The 21,448-nt window shown below is 37.4% G+C and overlaps 1 protein-coding gene across 6 annotated transcripts in view; it reads right to left on the reverse strand.

The window, feature by feature from the left end:
* The window catches only part of LOC148939336 (uncharacterized), a 142,042-nt gene that overhangs the window by 16,629 nt on the left and 103,965 nt on the right, over nucleotides 1-21,448 (reverse strand). The window lies entirely within an intron of this gene.

The raw sequence follows: 21,448 nt of genomic DNA on the forward strand, positions 1-21,448 counted from the left end.
GCCGATCAATAACAAAACTCTAAAAAACGAATTTTTATATCAATAGATATATCAAAAGAATCGGCTTACTATGATGATTTCAAATATCCATTTTGTTCCACGCAGTTCAAAGTTCAGGAAATTATACCTTTGAGCAAGACACTCCCCCCACAGTCTTCAGGGCAAGGGTTATAAGTTTTTCCCTGGGGGCATATAAGGTTTTTATTAAAATCTTTGTCGTAAAAACTTGAAAAAAGGCTCATTCGATTTGAAATTCAAAGGCTCATTCAATTCTCATTCAATTCAATTCAAACCCAGTAAACCCAGCCCCTGTTGACAGCCTTGGGTCCGCGCAATTTCCGTTATTCTAGGTAGTGCAGTTGAAAAAAAAGTTTGAGAATTACTGATAAAGGCCACGTTGCCCCATCTTCTTTTTTGTTTACCGCAAAAGCAATTGACATCTTGTGAATTTGACTTCAGTCTGACTTGACATTGACCAACTTTTACAAGTCAAATCATAAGAAAGCAAGAGGTTGCCTACTCTCAATCACCACAGCATCGCTGCGTCTCCGAAGCAGCCCCAGGTTTTCCGACACATGGTGTATACGATTTTGAAAGCGGGTGATCACTCCAACAAAAAATTAAAACCAAAGGGGCTAATACATCTTTACCCTGTTTGTTATCATTTGTTAAAATGACGATTTAAAAATTAAAATTAGATGTTAAAATTAGGCTAATATTCATTATGTTCAATGTTATCCATCAAAGGCTACGAGCCTGAATTTTTTTTTCGGATTTTCAAAAAACGCAAGAAACAGCGTATCAGAGAACCCTACTGTAGAAGTTCCAAGCTCCTATCTGTATAAATGTGGAATTATGTATTTTTTTTTTGCCAGAAGATCACGGATGCGTGTTTATTTAATTTTTTTTCCAGGGGTGATCGCGTTAAGCCAGTTGTCCTAAAATATCGCGAGAGGCTCATCAAAACGGAAATTAAAAGTTCTACTGCCCTTTTTAAGTTAAAAAAAAAGGAGGGCAACTAACCCTCTTCCACACCCTTTTTTCCAAAAAATAGTCTGATCAAAGTTTCGAGATAGTCGTTTTGTTCAATGTAGTTGAAAAGTACAATAACTACGTCTTTGAAGATGATCTGACCCCCCCCCCCAAACCACTGGAGGAAGGGCCACAAGTTATGAAATTTTCCCATTGTTCACATATAGTATTTGCTACAGGGAAGTGTACCGACATTTTTCAGGGGTGAGGAAATATTCTGGGGATGGATTTTCGACGGGGAGAATTTCCTTTTGGGATGGCAGTTTCTGAGTGTGGACTTTCCACCGGAAATTTTACACGGGGAATTTGCCAGAGTTCGTATATAAAGTTCGTTTTATTTGTCTTACTTCCTCGTTGGCGACACCATTTTACATCTGTATATACTTTGAAGGAATTGTCCGGGGGAAATTTTCAGCGGAGTCGGAATCTTCTGGAAGATTTTTACGCAAGGGGGGGGGGGGAATCTCCATGGGAGAAATAGCACGAGGAGAAATTTTCCATGGGGAAATTTTCTGCGGGAAAAACTTTCCATAGGGGGAGTTAAATTTCCGGGAAATATTTTCCACGCAGAGGGGATTCCCCCATGACCTTAAAGAGTATCAGAAATTAAATAAAAACACATCTTTCTTCAAATGAAAGTATGCTAAGGAGTATTTTTCAGGTGGAATCGTAAGCAAGAAATTTTCTGGGGGAATTCGAAGCGAGGATGGAATTGTTCGGGAATAATTTCCTGGCGGAAGTATTTTACGCTGGAGGAACTTTCTATGAAGGAATTATTCACAGGGGGATTTTCTACGGACGGGAGCGGATTAAGTTTTAATGTTGCTCCATACTTTCAGTAGATAAAAAACTTGTTTTTCTTATTTAATCTGTCTTGAATTGGATATTCCAAATACCTGTTTTTTTTTGTTTTTGTTTTTTTTTTATAGCAAAAATGAACTGTTGTACTAAAAATTTTAAATCTTTTCAATCTAATATATTTAATACTTAAAAAGGGCTCTATCCTACCTAAATCAAGGGACCAAGTAACAGAAATTCAGCACAGACGATCTTTTAGATAAGCAAATACTAATAATAATCATTTGGTTTTCCGGGTATATCCATTTCTTAATTATTTGTTCGTTGCCAAATATAATAACTATGGCAACCATAACTTTTTTTTTTTTTTTTTTTTTTTACCTAACCCTGAACTTTAACAAGTTTGAGACTTGAAATATATTTTTAGACTCACATGTCTTCCGGTGCTACTTTGCTAATTATGGGAGTTAAGACGACCCCATTTATCTTTCGTTTAACAAGAATTAAATAAAATAAAACAAATTTTTTCAACTGAAAGTAAGGAGCAACATTAAAACCTAAAACGAACAGAAATTCTTCCGTATATGAAAGGGGCTACCCCCTCCTCAATACCCAGCTCTTTGCCTTTACACTAAAGTTTTTTACTACTTCAAAAAGGTTCATATTCTAATTAAACGGTTCTTCTGTTTCAGGAGTCGTCCTTGAAAAGTTTGTGACAAAAAATCAAACTTTAGCGAAAAGATGGGGTTATTGAGGACGAGGCAGCCCCTTCCATATCCGGAACAATTTCCGTTCGTTTTTAGTTTTAACATCGCTCTTTACTTTTAGTTGATAAAACTTGTTTTTCTATATTAAATTTTCGATCGTTTTTCAAATACTACCATGAAATACCCTTCCATCCGAGTAAAGTTTCTCATGGGAAATTTTTCCTGAAGCTTTAATCGCCCCAGAAAACTCCCCATGGACCCCCCCCCCCCCGGAAAAAGTTCCTCCTCCCCAAAAATCAAACGATCGCACATTTCCGTACATTTCCCAATACCAAATACTATATGTGAGCAATGGTTCAATTGCTTAACTTAGTGCTTACAGCCCTTTCTCTTTTGATCTGATGACTAGGGGGAAAAGGGGTATTTTTTAGTCACTTAAAAAGGACAAGGACTTTTGATTTCTGATCAAATGAGCCCTTTCCTGATCTTCTAGGATCACTGGTTTGATATGATCACCCGTGGGATAAAAACAACAACAAATAACCGCGAATCCGTGATATTTCTTCTGGCCAACAATACAAAATTTAACGTTTTTGTATATAGGAGCTTGAAACCTCTACAGTAGGGTTCTCTGATATGCTGATTTTTTTTCTTTATCAACACAAAAACCTCAGTTAAATATTGCTTAAAAGCAGGATAATGTCCCGAGGCACTGAAACAATCACAAATGAGCAAAATAAAACAAAACAAACCTGATCAAATTTATTTCGCTAGGCTGTAGCTGTAAGATTGTTTTTGTTGTTGTAAAAAAAGATGTGGCTTTCGCCCTCTACGTCACAAAAAAATATAATTACATTTAATGTAGAAGCAACACTGCCAGGATTTTTTTTGCTGGGGGGGTTTTCCCCCTAGTTTCTCCTGTAAAGTTGCCCTAGAAACTTTCCTTCCCGTGTAAAACTCTTCCCGTAGAACCCCCCCCCGCCTCCGACAAAAATGCTCATAACAAATACTAGGCTAACAGTGAACAATGGGTAAATTAAGTAACCTACAGCCCTTTCTTCGGAGACTATGGGAACCAAAAGTAACAATGAACTGACAAATTCGAATGCTTAATTTATTCATTCTTGATAAAAATCGCACAAAATTCGGCGGTTAATCGTGATTTCTTGGCGTAATAGAAAAAAACAACATTGGTTAAAAATTGACATAGTCAGCCTTGACAAAGACAGTTTTTTCATATAATTAATTAAAAAAAAAACTTACCCAAAAATAATTTTTTAAAATAAAAGTAAAGGCCATTTTAAACTTAAGCTCCTGATATACAAAAACATGTTAAATTTAAAAATCAACACGACCGGAAAGTACTATTAAAGAATAAATAAGACCCAAAACAGACCGAAATTAAATGAACAATCAGGGCAAAAACATACAGCAGGTAATAACATAAATGAATAAATAAATCATAAAGCGAGTAATGCTTAGATTAAATATGAAAATCAAGTTTAAAACGAAAAAAAATATTTTGCTATTAAAGAATAAATGAAACTTAAAACAAACAGTAATTAAATATACAATCAATGCGAACAAACATACAATACATATTAATATAAAAGAATAAATAAATCTTAAAACGAGTGAGACTTAAATTGAATATGCAAATCAAGTTTGAATCGGATAAAAATAACTACAAACTACAAACAAGAGTTTGGGTATCGCCTCACTGCACAAACCTAAATCCTTCTGTGTCATTGGCGCTTTACTGAAAACAATTTTTTTAAATATTTTCACTTTTGTAACTTTAAGAAATCAAAAATTAATGAAGATTTTAGAGAATAAATATCAGTATATGTATATTAAATTGACAATGCACATTTTTTTTTCAGTAAACTCATTTGATTTTTTTCAGTAAAGTACAAATTATATTCTGGCTTTTAGAAAGCAAGGGGTTTTGAACCCTACTCACATTAATTTATGCTCGTTTTGAGTTTGACTCTAATATTTATTTTAATTTTTTTTTCGTTTTGGGTTTTATTTATTTATTGATACTGATTTGGGATAGTTGTATGCTTGATAGATTATATGATAGTCCGGACGACAGGTGTTGAAAATGTGAACCATACCACGACGGTATGGGGCTGCTACGAGAACTAGCCTACCCTCCATCCCCTAAATTGACCATGCGGATTCAAAAATACCAATGGCACTTGCTTGCGAGTGGCGGGCCACACCGAAACTTGACATTTTATTATACTTTGGTGTTTCAGTCAAGAAAATGCAGGTTCCGCAAAGCTTGAGGTGCAGTTTTCCGCTCAAATAGAATTGCCTAGAAGCCATAGAATGTTCTCATAAAAAACTAAAACAATTAGTTAAAAAAAATGGCAAAACTATATGAGTCTTGAACAGTCTTGGAAAGTATAAACAAAATCAAATTGATTATTAAACATATAATGATATTAATTGTGGAAAGATCCATCAGTTCAAGATTTTTTTTCAATGTAATTTTTTATTTTCCTTTTAAATGCTGTAAGAACTGGAAAATAATAAATTTGTAATATACGAGTAATTCGTTTTCAGTGAAGCACCAATGACGCAGAAGGCTTTAGGTTTTTACAGTTAAAGAAGGGGGAAGTATTCAAATTTTGCTTGTAGTGAAACTATATTTGTCTTGACCAATCTTGAAAAGAATTAAGACATTAAACTGAATATTTGATGCATAATGATATTAATTACTAAAATCTCATCAGTTCAAAATTTTACTGTAATTTTGATATTTATTTTCAATATTAAGTACAAAAGAAAACATTTGTAATATAATTCGTTTTCAATAAAGTGCCAATGACGCAGTAGGTTTTAGGCTTCTGCGGTGAGAAGATACCCAAACTCTTGTTTGTAGTTATTTTTATTCGATTCAAACTTGATTTGCATATTCAAGTTAAGTTTCACTCGTTTTAAGATTTATTTATTCATTTACATTAATATGTATTGTATGTTTGTTCGCATTGATTGTTTATTTAATTTCTGTTCGTTTTAAGTTTCATTTATACTTAAATAGCAAAATTTTTTTTTTCTTTTTAATATTGATTTTAATATTCAATATAAGCATTACTCGCTTTAATATCAATTTATTCACTTATATCGTTGCTTGTTGTATGTTTTTGCTATGATTGTTTGTTTAATTTCTATTAGTTTTGGGATTCATTTATTCTGTAATAGTAATTTCTGGTCGTTTTTAGTTATAATTTTAACAGGTATTTTTATCTCCTGAGTTGAAGTTTAAAATTGCTTTTAATTTTATTTTAAAAAATTATTTTTCGGAAAGTTTTTTCTAAATTATTTTTTGTTCGTTTTTGATTGGAAACAGTTTCAAGTTTTGTTGGCCTGGGGGGGCCCGCGGACGGTCCGATTATTCTTGACTTTAAAAAATGGATCTAGAACTTTCAATTTAAATCGAATGAGGCTTTTTTCAAACTCTATACGATTACCTCTTTGATAAAAACCTTATATATGAACAATAGACAGCTTGCATAACTTGTGGACAGCGATTGACAACAATGAATGGATGGAAAAATAGCTCCAATAAGGGGGTTTAGACCATTTAACTTGCTGACACAAAGGGATCACGACTGTTTGGAATTGACCTTAATAGGAATTTGTGTAACAAAGCAATTTTGCATCTATCACAGAGTATGTATTTTAACCTTATAATTGGATAATCATAATAGATTTCCTATGTGTTCTTCCCATACAAAAACCCTTCCCATAAGTTATAAACCCCCCTTAATAAGTTGTGCCCCAGGCCATAACTTAAAACGCCTACCCCTAGGCACTGGTAGGCTGTATCGACACCAGAGTTTTTTGTTTTCGTAACTTTAAGCTGATTTATCAAAATGTCTGTCTCAAAATTTTTAGGTTTTGCATAAAGGGTTGAGGAGAGGGGAAGCTGCTAGCTGTCCTTCAGTAACTATTAAATCTTCAAAAGTAAACTTGATCTTTAAGTTTTCCATTAAACGACCCGTCTCTAAAGTTTATACAAGCATCCCTTCCACAAGAAATAATATGAAGGATTCGGAGAATCCTTAAATTACAACCCTTACCCTGAGGGCTTTGGGGGAGTTGTAATCCTCAAAGACCTAATTCCCAGAACTTAAAACTACGTTTAATAAAATGCCTGTCTTAAAATTTTGATTGGATGTGTTTGGGGAAAAGGTGGGCGAGAGAGGGGGGTTAGTTGCCCTCAAATCCCTTTCGACTATTACAAAGGGCACTAACCCTCGGAATTTCCAATTGAATGAGCCTTTTTTGAAGTTTCTAGGACACCGCCTTCTGTAAAAACCTTATATGCCCCCAGGGCATAACTTAAAACCCTTGCCCTGAGGGTTGTGGGGGATTATCCTCCTCAAAAACATAGGTTCTATCTGGAAATCAACTACGCTTAAAAAAATAGCTAGCTCAAAATTTTGATTGGATGTGTTTGGGGGAATGATGGGCGTAGGGGGGGGGCTAGTTAACCTCCAATCACTTTCGACAATTAAAAAGGGCACTAGCCCTTTGAATTTCCAATTGAATGTGCCTGTTTTGATGTTTCTACGACAACGCCTTCTATAAAATCTTATATGCCCCCAGTGCATAACTTAAAACACTTGCCCTGAGGGTTGTGGGGGAGTATCCTCCTCAAAAACATATTTTCTGTCTGGAAATCAACTACACTGAACAAAATGGCTATCTCAAAATTCTGATTGGATGTGTTTGGGGGAATGATGGGCGTAGAGAGGGGCTAGTTGCCCTCCAGACACTTTTGACCATCACATAGGACAAGATCCCTTTGAAATTCCTCGCACAAGGGTCTGGTCTGACGTGATTACGATACAACCCCCTATAAAAACCTTACATACCATCAGGACATAACATACAACCCTTGTTCTGGGGGTTGTAGGACAGCGTCCTCCTCGGAGACACAAATCCTATCCAACAATCATCTGCGAGGACCCCCCTAACTAGTTCACTTTTTTGATTGCCTGTGTATGGGGGACCTATGGAGGGGGGGCTAGTTACCCTCCAAACACTTTCGACCATTAAAAAGGGCAATATCCCTTTGAATTTCCAATTGAATGTGCCTGTTTCGATTTTTCTACGACAACGCCTTCTATAAAAACCTTATATGCCCCCAGGGCATAACTTAAAACTCTTGCCCTGAGGGGTGTGGGGGAGTGTCCTCCTCAAAAACATATTTTCCATCTGGAAATCAACTACGCTGAACAAAATGGCTCTCTCAAAATTTTGATTGGATGTGTTTGGGGAAATGATGGGCGTGGGGGGGCTAGTTGCACTCCAATCCCTTTCGACTATTAAAAAGGGCACTAGCCCTTTAATTTCCAATTGAATGAGCCTGCTTTGAAGTTTCTACGACAACGCCTTCCATAAAAACCTTATATGCCCACAGGGCATAACTTAAAACCCTTGCCATGAGGGTTGTGGGGGATTGTCCTCCTCAAAAATATATTTTCTATCGGGAAATCTACTACGCTGAACAAAATGATTATCTCAAAATTTTGATTGGATGTGTTTGGGGAAATGATGGGCGTGGGGGGAAGGGGGCTAGTTACACTCCAATCACTTTCGACTATTAAAAAGGGCACTAGCCCTTTAATTTCCAATCGAATGAGCATGTTTTGAAGTTTCTACGACAACGCATTCTATAAAAACCTTATACGCCCCTAGGGCATAACTTAAAACTCTTGCCCTGAGGGTTGTGGGGGAGTATCCTCCTCAAAAATATATTTTCTATCTGGAAATCAACTACGCTGAACAAAATGGCTATCTAAAATTGTGATTGGATGTGTGAGGGGGAATGAGGGGCGTGGGGGGAGAGCTAGTTGCCCTCCAATTATTTTCACTATTGAAATGGGCACTAGCCCTTTAATTTCCAATCTAATGAGCCTTTTTTAAGTTTCTACGACAACGCCTTCTATAAAAACCTTATATGCCCCCAGGGCATAACTTAAAACCCTTGCCCTGAGGGTTGTGGGGGAGTGTCCTCCTCAACAATATATTTTCTATCTAGAAATCAACTACGCTGAACAAAAATGGCTATCTAAAAGTTTTGATTGGATGTGTTTGGGGAAATGATAGGCGTGGGGGGGGGAGGGGGCTAGTTACACTCCAATCACTTTCGACTATTAAAAAGGGCACTAGCTCTTCAATTTCCAATCGAATGAGCCTGTTTTGAAGTTTCTACGATAACGCCTTCTATAAAAACCATATATGCCCCCAGGGCATAACTTAAAACCCTTGCCCTGAGGGTTGTGGGGGAGTGTCCTCCACAAAAATATATTTTCTTTCAGCAAATCACCTATGCTGAACAAAATGCATCTCTCAAATTTGGGATTGGTTGTGGTTGTGGGACTGATGGGCGTGGGGGGGGGCTATTTGCCCTCCAATAACTTTCGACTATTAAAAATGACACTAGAAATCTCGATTTCCAATCGAATGAGCCCCATTTGAAGCTTCTACGACGACCCCTACCATATGAAGTGCCTCTGGGAAAAAAAAATAAATAATAAAACATTGGAGCCGTATGGCCTTTACTATAGGCAACGCTACAGCGTTGCCTCTGATCATATAGAAGGCACAGAACCATGATTGAAAAAAAGAAGCCCGGCAAGGGACTTGAACCCTTGACTTTATGATTAAAAAAAACTATGATCTACCGACAGATCTAAAAGGGATGGTAATACAATTCAGTTTATTGGTTGTTCTAACAGCATAATTGTGCAACTTACAGCCCTTTCCCTGGGGCCTATGGGGGGTCATGTTCCCCCATGACCCCCCAGGATCATATTCCCCAGGACCTATATGGGGGGTAATACAATTCAATTTATTGGTTGTTCTAGCAGCATAATTGTGCAACTTACAGCCCTTTCCCCAGGACCCAGGGGGGGGGGGGGTCATGCCATCAACCAAAGCGTAGTTATTGGATCTTTCAACTATGCTAAACAAAATAGCTATCTCAAAATTTTGATCAGATAACTTTGGAGGAACGAACAGGGGGGGGGGAGGGCTGGGGGTTAGCTATCCTCCAATATTTCTGGTCACTTAAAAGGGAACTAGAACTTTTAATTTCCGTTCGAATGAGTTCTCTGCCAATCTTACTAGACCTTTGGTTCGATATGATCACCCCTTGAAAAAAAAAAAAAAAAATAAAGACGCATCCGTGATATTTCTTCTGGCAAAAAAACACAAAATTTTACATTTTGTACATAATAGCTTGAAACTTCTACAGTAGGATTCTTTGATACGCTGAATTTCGTTGTGTGATTTAAGATTCTTTGACTTTTAGGGGTGTTTCCCTTTTTTTTCGAAAAATCAGGTAAATTTTCTGAGACTCATAACTTTTTACGGGCAACACTAAACTTAATGAATCTTATATATTTGGTATCACCATAGTAAGCCGATCCTTTTGATGTATATATCAAAATTGTGTTTTATAGTTTCGGTTACTATTGAGCCGCGTCGCTTCTTACTACAGTTCATTACCATGAACTGTTTGATGAACTATCAAGGGATTATAAAGGAAAGAGAAACAAAGACAAGAGAAGAGAAGCTTTGGCCCAAAACCCACTTGGGGTGTCTTACCGAGCGGTTTTTACGGAGCGCATCTAAGGGTTTATAGGATAGTATCGCGGCTTACATATTGGACGGAAAACCAAAAAAAAAAACCGGTAAGACAAACGCCGACGGCAGCAATGCAGTCGCCCATTGTCATTACAATAAACGAACGACAAAATAAACGATCGTTTATTTTCACGCCTATTCAAAGGTGGCGGCCTATTGAACTAAATAGTTAGGTATATTGGCGTCAGGTTTGTGCATTTTGTGGCAAAAGCATGAAATTTGGCAGACACGTGCAGAAAAATATAGAGAAAATGACTGGGGTCAGAACCACATTTTCCGACGGGATTATCGCGCCGTTTTGCGTTTTTCCACGCGGGAAAAAATACTTTCAGAGTGGAAAATTTTTCCAATCAGTGGGTCCTTTCTGACTAATTTGTCTCTCCTGATCCAAAAATGTGCTTACTTTTTCGTCCAACTCCTGGTTACTGAGTTATCATCATTTTCATCACTACACTCCATGCACTTCAGAGTAATTTCTGCTTTCTGAATTTGTATTTTTCATCGTAATCGCATAGAAACTGGCGAACATGTTACGGAAAATGTGAAGAATCGAAAATGTCGCAAATTCAAATTTGTCTTGGCGGTTCTGGACTACTTTGCGTTTTTCCGCGCGAAGAAAAAAACGCGAATTTTGAGAATGACCGATGTCCGGGTTTAAGATATCTTCTCTGGCTAATTCGAGTGTGTCAATTTCAAAATTGTGGATATTTTTGTCATGAGATATTTGATTTAAGATTTACTAGTTACATAATTACAGTTTCTATCCTATACTCTAACAAGGACTCATGTCCTCCTTATAACATTCCAAAGGAGATCAAATGTTTTTGACTGTACCTAATTAATTACAGTTTCAGATCTTCTCAATAAGCATTCAGTAAAAAAAAAAAAAAAAATCATTTATTCAACTCAGACACCTTGACTTAAGGGACTTCGAATGTAAGAAGTCTACTAATGATGATAAAATGTAGAAAACTAAACTACTTCAGATATTTCAAAATAGTTAAACAATCACATGGATCATAGGAATGGAATAGCCGATTTCGACTTGTCTCATTATAAAGATTGCTACAAAAAGAAAATGAGGTTCTCACGGAAAGGATACAGGTCGAAATCGGCTTCTGACAATTAAAGCTACAAAAAGTGCATTACTGATTGTACTGATTATCACAACCTTTGCACGAACAGAGATCTGTGCATTTAAGGGAAGCTTTTGCACATTTGCACCTGTTTTTGCACTTTGTTTTACAGCCACATTTGAGCAGTTCTTTGAAAATTGTCGCTGCCTAAGGAAGATAAGTACAGAAAGGCTCCTAGGTTGCGTCATGCTTTAGCCAGTCGTCTGGATCCAGTGGGGAAAGTTCCGGACAACACGATGATGCCCATATCTGAGCCTGCAAGTAAGCGTGTTTGGTATGATGCTCAAGAGCAGCCACTGGCGGGGGCAGTCTTTCCATTCCGGCTGTTTTTCGTGTGAAAAGCTCCTTCCGCAGACTGTTCACTCCAGACAAGCCGCTTGATTTTTCGTAAAGAATGACGGCGAATCACTGGATGTGTGTAAAGTAACAATCTAGGAGCGGGGCTCCTGAGGTACTCAAAGTAACGAAAGTCGGAAGAATGGATTCCACAGCTTTCCATGTCTTCCAAACACCATGCTTCTCGTGAAAAGCAAAAGGAGAAGTCGTATCGTATCCAGAGAAGGCATGCAAAAGAAAAGGTTGCGAGGCCTTTCAGGTCCTAGACGATAAGTAATATCGTGAATGGGCAGTATTTTCGTCTTTGCTCCATGCCCATAGATGACAAACAGGTTTTCAATCTGAAGCTGCTGGAACAATGCTGTTGCAATCAAAACTACATCAAAATCCACAGTTCTGATGGCTATGAGTTATAGTCACACTGGGCCTGATGGAAGGCATGGAGCAGCACACGAGTGTCACCTTCTTCGTGGTTGGTAAGCGTGAGGCCTTCGCGAAAAACGATATGGCGCGTTTAAATAACTGTGTCTCTAAGAGTGACCACTACAAAGATGCTCTGCAATTCCTGGCCTACCATAGTCACCAAAAAATGGAAGAGTCGACTCTTGTTCTAAGTTGATTTAAAAAAGTCACGCTAGTTCATCCGATGAACGGGGGTTCGGTCTGTGATTTTCACGCCATAAGACGAAGTTCCTCTGTGTTTACCCGTTTTTAAAACTGCTTCTTTCAAAGCGGAAATATCATAAGACATTTTGTTTGTGCGCAAATTTTCAAGAAATTTGACTATGTGAGATTCAAATACCTCATATCGCTTTTATACTTAAGGCAGAAAAGACTATTAGTCATGTGTTGAGACTTTAAACAACATCAAGAAACCACAGCAGTGACAAAAATATAGTCTTCTGAATATTGTATGTCACATTTATAAAAATAAACAGTACTTATTAAAGGTAAATTGTACGTTACTTGTTCTCTTCTGATATGCTTTTTCTTTAAAAAGTATGTGTCACGTGGATTTTCTTCTTTTCTTTGTTAAACCTGCTAGCAATGTGAGGTATTTCAAGTCGCGTTTTTCATTCAGATCACAGTCGTCATTTGCACATTAAGGTGAACCAGAGTTTGTAATGTAGAAGTATGAAAGACAGTCTACACCCGGCGATGGTGAAAGTGATGATAACTCATTTACAGATGGTTGAATACTAAAAGTAAGCACATTTTCAGACTCGGCATACTCGATTAGGCCATGAAAGATACCCTAAGCGCCTCTACTAGCTCAGTATACAGAAAAGAGTACGACCCGCGATGATGAAAATGACGATAACTCGGAAACTACTGATCTGATTTCAAAAGTGGGCACATGTTCAGGAAAAGCAGACCTGAATCAACCAGAAACGACCCTTCAATTTAAAAAAATACACGATTTTCTGCGCAGAAAAACGTGCTCAGAAAATGTGATTCTGCCCCCTGTCAGATTCTCAGTATTTTTCTTCATATGTGTGCAAATTTTTGTGCTTATACCATAAAATACACAAACCTTATGGAAATTGGCGCTTATTTACCTAACTAAAACGCATGCTTGCACACTCGGCGTTTTTTTTTTTTTTTTTTTTTTTTTTTTTTTTTTTTTTTTTTTTTTATCGGTGACGGCTGCTGATGAGTGGTGTTTGCAGAGTATATCGCAAAAAAAAGATGCCATAAATGACTGAATCTCTTTTCCTCGGAAGGGAATGGGCAATTGTAAAAAAAAAAGCTAATATATTAATAAATGAAAAAAAGCTCAGACAATTTGATTAGGAAGCGCCCAAAAACTCAAGGAAGTTTGAAGTGTCAGGAGGTACGACCCAAATTGAACCCTGCCTTCAGCCCTAAACAAATCAAAGACTATTTACCACAAATAAAAAAATTGAATGTTAATCTAATGTATGTGCCCTAAAGTAAATGCTATTTTAACAAATTTATAATTCATTTACAGTAAGATATTTCTACATATTGGATCTCAGAATAGCTTCTAGTTTAACTGACCCCCCCCCTCCCTCAATACTTGTACGTGTAATAAATTCAAACGAATATAGAGGGGGGGAATAAAATTTATTTTTCAATTTGGAGGGCTTTCAATATTTTTCAATGTTTAATGTGGATTTGCAATTTTTTCAATTATTTTCAATGAAAATACAAAGAAGCTCTGTTCAATCAACAAACACGGAATGATTAGTCCTAAACTTGCACCTGGTTAACAGGCAACCACTTTAAAAATCTAACTTGCTTCAAGAATTACATCAATTGAAGATGCAAGGCCGGTTTTGCTACGCAGGAGGTAGCAAACTACCTCCTTGTCTCTATTTGAATTACATGCCTTGCCTTTTCTCCACTTGAATTACAAAAGGTATTAAACGCTCGGTAAAAAATTCAAGCGTGTTTCGGGCCTTACAGTACAGAAGTACGGTGTGCGTGTAAATGAACCACCGTGTAACTGAACCCCTGTAACTGAACAAGCGTGTAACTAAACCAGCGTGTAACTGAACCACCGTGCATCTGAACCCAGGTATAACCGAACCCATGTGCAACTAAACCTTCGTGTAACTGAACCACCAGGCAACTAAACCCCGTTTAACTAAACCCTCGTGCAACTGAACCCCCACGAAACTCAACCCCTGTGTAACTGAACCCCCCCCCACCCCATGAAACTAAACCACCGTGCAACTTAACCACAGTGCAACTGAACCACCGTGCATCTGAACCCAGGTATAACCGAACCCATGTGCAACTAAACCTTCGTGTAACTGAACCACCAGGCAACTAAACCCCGTTTAACTAAACCCTCGTGCAACTGAACCCCCATGAAACTCAACCCCTGTGTAACTGAACCCCCCCCCCCCACCCCATGAAACTAAACCACCGTGCAACTTAACCACAGTGCAACTGAACCACCGTGCCACTGAACCACTGAACTCAGTTTTTCAGTAGTCTAAAAATATGAGGCAATATCAATGAAGATCCGCTGTCACAAAAAAAGAAAATCCGCTGTCACAAACCATTAAAGCTGATTTATTGATCTTATTTTTAGATGAATCAGACCTTCCTGGACGTTCAGTAATAAACATATGTGTTTAAATTATTTGACCTATGTAAATCTAGATAACAAATTTTGATCAGAGGTCACTGAGGAGATTGCAGCTAAAAAGGATATGGGAGGGGGACTGGTTGCACTCCAGCCTTTTTTACAACCCTTGCACCAGGGGCTAGGGGTTGTGAACCCTGGAGGCATAGTTATTTAACCTGTGATCAGTTTTGAATAAAATGGTCATCTTAAAATTATCGATCGAATGTATTTGGGGAAAAAAGAGGATGGGTGGAAGCCCTTCGATAACTTTTAACTCTTAAAAACTGCACTGGAACTTTTGATTTCTAAACGAATGAACACCCCCTCCCCAAGTTCATATAAAAGACCTTTCCATAAAAACCTTATGCGTTAACATTGAGTAACTAGCTTAACTTACAGCCCTTGCTCCAGGAGCTGCTGGTGGGGTTGTTAGCCCCAGAGGCATGGTTATTTGACCTTTAGACTATTTTGAAAATTTTTTTTTTTTTTTTTAGTTTTGAATGGATGTATTTGGGGGGAAAATGGTGGTTAAGAGGGAGAGGCTGATTGTCCTTTGATTATCTTTGATCCTTCAAAACTGAACTTGAAATTTCAATTTCCAATCGAATGAGCCTTCTCCGAAGTTTGTACGACCATCCCTTTATAAAATCCCTAAATTTTAACAATGTTTAGCTTGCAATAACCCACAGCCCTTGCCCCGAGGACTGTGAGGGTTTTTGTTAATCACGTATTATTGTTCAATTGGAAATTGAAAGTTGTAGTGCTCTTTTTAATAGGAAAAAGTGATTGGAGGGCAATTAGCTCCTCCCCCTGGAAAACATCTCCTGTGGAAAATACCTTGCGGGAAATACCTCCCCGTGAAAAATCCCCCTTGCGGTTGGTTGGTATCCAATCACTTTCCACTTATAAAAATGAAGACTAGAACTGCCTAGGGATTATAACTGATTCCTACCTCCATCCTCCTCTCGTCACTCCCCTAGAGCTGATTCTGTATTTATCCAAAGGCTTAATGAGAGTTGAGATGTTCTGGCATTAAAATGCACCCTTTTAGGTATTTCCCTCTCTCCCTATCTACAAAACAAACAGAGAACCCCGATGCAGAAGTTTAAGCACCTTTTTAAGTTTTGTAATTTGTCCATTGCTTACAGATAGTGTTTGTTACTGGGAAACATACGGACATTTTTGGGAGTTTTCTGAAACGGGGGGGGGGGAGAGTTTCTGGAGGATTTTCCATGAGAAGAACATTTTGCACGGAGGGGGGGGAGCAAGACTTGCAATAATTTCTTCATTTCCACTTTTCTTAGAAAATCTCAGCTAAACTAAAAAATAACAGAACCCAAATAAAATATTCCAATTTGGAAAACCATATTTTCCGCGAGGGGATATTTTCCAGGGGAGTGTTTTTCCATGGGAGAGGGGAGGGGGAGGTAAACAGTGACAGGGCGAAGGGAACCCCCATTAACAGCCATAAAAAAGGAGAAATAAATCTGGCTTTAAGAGTTTTTGACGTCCAATTTTCTTTGTTTTTGTGGCAACAAAACGGAGCTTTTTTATTAGTCATCTTGGCAGTCATTTATATTATGACATTAAAAAAGCAAACAATTCCAACAAGGTTAAACATGTAAAAATTCTAACTTGTGTTTTACCCAATGTAAGTACGGTGGTTGAGTTGCACAAGAGTTCAGTTATACGAGGGTACAGTTGCACGGTGGTTCAGTTGCGTGGTGGTTCAGCACACCGTGGTTCAGTTGCTTGGGGTTCAGTTACACGGTGGTTCAGCTGCAATGGAACCCAGAAGTACAGTATAAGCCATCATTAATGAAGCAATTAAGAAAAACAATGCCATATTTTGGCAATCATAAATTGAACCTTTATATATTAACTAAGTACAAAACCAACAGTATGTATGCATGAGAACCTGTACTTGGGGTCAAGAAACAAGTTATATTATTATCAAGTAATTTATATTGTTGGAATAATTTCAAGGCAATTTTTATCAACAATTAATGATGGCCGATATATAGCCTAAATTTACTCTCTTTAAGCGAGCAATAATTGTTTATATATGTCTATTCTCGAAAATGGAAAGATATTTTTTATATGAAAATTGGTACACTAGCATTTTTTGGCCCAAAAAACGATCTAGATAGGTTACGACTTTGGAAAAATTCATTTAGAGCCTTAATTTTGCAAAAAAACGAGAATTACGTCAAATTCATCTGCAATTTAGACATTTTTTCCAGGGGTAATCGTATTGTTTTTGGTATCTATGACGCTTGCAAAATTATACAAGATGATGAATGAACCCGAACAGCTAAAGTAAAAGCCATGAAAAAAAATATCTGTAGTAATGATGGACGAAAACAAAGCACAACAAAATCTATGGCTGGAAAAAATGCGAAAACGAGCATCACAACGAATCACAAATAAAATGGCAAACAAAAATGATGCACAAAGAAATTAAATAATTTCAGAGACCACACTGGCTAATCATGATAAAACATAAAATCGCAAAGAACACGAGGACATTTAACAGTCAGTGAAAAAATTGAAAAATTATGCAAATATTTCGGTCAAGACCTCCGCTTGACCGTCCTCAGTGCAGAATAAAAATATAAAAAAACAAACCTTAAAATAAAAACACAAAACTAAAATGGACGACCCTTTCACCGTTACTGAGAAAGGGTCGTCCAATTTTAGTTTTGTGTTTTTATTTTAAGGTTTGGTTTTTTTATATTTTTATTAGTTTTATTCTGCACTGAGGACGGTCAAGCGGAGGTCTTGACCGAAATATTTGTATATTTTTTCATTTTTTTTCTCTTGCTTTTAATGGTCCTCGTTTTCTTCGCGATTTTATGTTTTATCACAAAAAATTTGCGGTTAAAAGACAAGCGACAGCGGAAATCACATCGAATCGGAATTGAGTTAAAGCAACATTACAGTGTCAAAACATATTATAGAAAATGATGAAAGAATCCGAACAGCTAGAGCAAAATACATGGGGAAAATGTCTGAGATGAACGGCAATGAAGCACAACAAAATCTGCGGTTAGAAGACATGCGACAACAAGCACCATAACGAACCACAAATGAAAATAATGGACAACCATATCTCCGGTTAGAAGAAAAGCAAAGCTGGCATAACTTTTTCAGAGTTGTACAAAAATGATTAATTTTACTTGCTGATGAAAGCCTATCATTTATCCTAGGGAGGAACTAAGGTAGATAAGCATAGAGTAAGGATAATTAAAACAATCTATCAGCTCTGTGAGCCATTTGAAGGCAATTGGAGAATAAAATATGATTCAAAGGTTTATGACTGACCATGTCCATAGGACTTGGTCAGTGGCAAGTGGGCGACTGAGACTGTTCATGTTATATGAGCTTTGCCTACTAGAATTGTAATGGGGTGTGACCGAGATTTTTGAGTTGACTCATGACGGACAATGTCCACTAGACTTGTGGGCAAATATATATATATATATATATATATATATATATATATATATATATATATATATATATATGTATATATATATATGTATATATATATATATATATATATATATATATATATATATATATATATATATATGTATATATATATATATATATATATATATATATATATATATATATATATATATATATATATATATATATATATATATATATATATATATATATATATATATATATATATATATATATATATATATATATATATATATATGTTTGATATGAATTTATTTCACCGACGGGTTCCCTTCCCCATCAGCCCCACGGTAACTAGGATCGAACTCTGGGCCCCGTATTACCAGGTAGAGATCAATCGACTGTGCTACCACAGGCATGTTAAAGAAAGATACGTACTAATCGATTATATAGGGGATAGGTTGATTATATCGGATAGGTTGATCCGATAAACTTGCGTTAGGAGCAAGTTTAATTAACGCAAACTTGCGTTAATTACAAAAATTTGTTAGGGGGCACGCACCCCCTCGCCCCCTGGATCCGCCACTGACTCCAATGGAGATAGGCTACTCCAATTTGCCAGATCCCATAATCTTTATGATCACCAACACTATGATCCGACAAAAGGCCTCTCAAAGGATACCTTGGCACCCAAACGATGGCTCCAAAGCAACCCAGGTTGACCAGATATTGGTCCACCAGCGTAAGCACTTTTTTGTCATCAATTCTTGAGCTTCCAGAGGTTAGTTCACATAATTAAAGCCCGGAAGTGATAATAATGTTGTAGACACAAAGATGCTTCTGTAGTTGACCGTGTAGAAGAGACAACCCCCTGAAAAGAAAGCTAGACATAAAGAAACCAGAAATTCTAGCAGTGAAAGGAGAATTCTGCCTGAAATTACAGAGCCAGTTCGCAAGTCTAACGGAATGTGATAAGGTCCTACCTCCCAATGGAAGCATTTCGGCTATGCCCCAATAAATCAGAGGAAAAATTATGTCTCAGAGAAGACGACAAAGTCAATTAAGACCAGGGACTGTCATCAAACGAATCAACCATATTAAAAGAAAAGCTGCGAAATAAACAGGTTAAACCCAGCTTACGTCAGGACTGCCAACAATTCTGGGAAGAATAGAACCCTCAAAGATGGAACTGGAAAGAAGTGAGAAGAATTACTTCTAAGACCTGCTTCATCCAAATGCAGGTGGACAAGCTGTGAGGAGTACGTGACCCCCAACATTAAAAAAACAAACGTAGGAAATCGAAATGGCACCAGAATCAGCTTCAGAAATACTAAGCGCTATCAAACTACTAAAAACAACCACCTGGCGAAGATCGTCTCCCTCCTAAGTTGTGCAAAACAACTAAATTTTCTCTTCAGACTGGTATAGGGAAAAAAGACCCTCTTATCTGAATGAAAGGTGCTAGTAGTAATCCCAGTATTCAAGACAGGGAGAAACATGAGTCCCGAAGCTACTGGGAGATACCACCCGTGAGGATGGCTATAAGTATTTGCGGAAATTCTGCTCGAAAGGTTCAAGGCAGCAACAGTTACGCTGACACATGAAAACTAGTGCAGACTTCAAAGACGGAGAGGATGCACTGATCAGATCTGCAATCTTCGTCTTAATCTCTAACAGTGCGAACGCCGTGGCTTCCTCCCATAACTAACATATTTTTGGATTTTGTTCCTGCTTTCAACTTTGTAAACCTCAAAAACTTACGATAAATAATGGTAGAGAACTATACCAGCTTGATTTGTAGAGCTTATGAAGGCCTGCTAAAAGCACTGTAAGCCGACTGCTATAGTGAAGGGTGACGAAACTGAGCTTTTCAATGTGGAAATGGTGTAAAGCAGGAATGCATACCGTCTCCTTTTTTAACTACTTTACAGACTGGAAGCTATAAAGAGCTCTCTCTTGTTTTGACGGTGCCGTTATTGGTCTGGACATCAAGGTGTCTGAAATGTTACGGGGATAACATTGTCGTCTTTACTGCTGATCCAGCAACTGCCCAAGCAATTTGAACAGTACATTTCTCTCAGCGGCTGGATTTGAAGATCCACAAGGTCAAGACTAAAATCATTGTCGTAAATATACAGTTGGATTACCAGTTTGTACTGTACAGACAAGAATTAGAACAAAAAGTCATTATCTCAACTTACCTTGGTTTAATGATTGACTCTCATTGGGCTGTGACCTTGACACACAGAACAGAATCAACGAATCACAAACCATCGTCACACACATCCACCACCATTTGGGGAAGCAGCGGGAGATCAGAATGAAGACAATTTAGTCTAAGAAGAGGCTGTAAAGTCCATTCTCTTTTATGCAGCTGAGACTCGGCCACTGAATGCATTCATCTCCATGATTGCAAGTCTTTGACTACTGCTGTCTATGAAAAATCCCGAAGATTCGATAATCCGAGAACATCAAACGTTCATGCACACAGTAACATTAAGCCCACCACCATGACTGTCAAACAAAGAAGACTGCGTTGGCTCTGTCATGTCCTTGGAATACTCTACATCATCAAGCAAGTGCTTCTAGGTGGTTTGTTGCCAGATTAGCGTAAGCAAACAGTTGGTCAATTGAAGAATCGATAGGGAATAAGCATGGGCACTGTTTCTGTTTTCTGTTCTGTTTTTAAAGTACCTGTTTCTGTTCTGTTCTTACAAAAAAACAGATACAGAACAGAAGCAGATGACCTGTTTTTTATTTACCTGTTCTGTTCTGTTTTTATAAAAACTATTTTGTCCTGTTTCTGTTTTTTTTTTCTACCTGTTATTCTTGCGTTTCCATTTTACTTTATTGATTCGCTAATGAGATATTAAGAAATTTAGAAATTGCAAAATAGTGTTTCAAATCGTCATTTGGAATTTTGAAGAAGCGTGGTCACGCCCATTTCGGTCTTAGGAATTGGAGCATTAATAAAAAGTAGAAGTAAGTAAAATGATGGCATTCAGTGTGCCTAACAAATAAAACGTGCACTTAGACTGTTTCAGCTAGGCAACATTGGGACTGAAGAGTCAGATGAGATTAGGTAGGCGTGTAAATAGGAGAACAGTAAATGAGCAGTTTTGTTCCACAAAAACAATTTATTTGATGGTGTATATTATTCAGTTAATTGAGCAGCAAAGCTGCATAGATACTGTCTAGGTGAAGCAGGATTAAAACAAATCACAAATTGGCAG

The sequence above is a fragment of the Artemia sp. Qi Xiang Cuo genome, chromosome 21 (genome assembly GCF_049724085.1).
Source record: "Artemia sp. Qi Xiang Cuo chromosome 21, ASM4972408v1, whole genome shotgun sequence".
NCBI lineage: Eukaryota > Metazoa > Arthropoda > Branchiopoda > Anostraca > Artemiidae > Artemia > Artemia sp. Qi Xiang Cuo.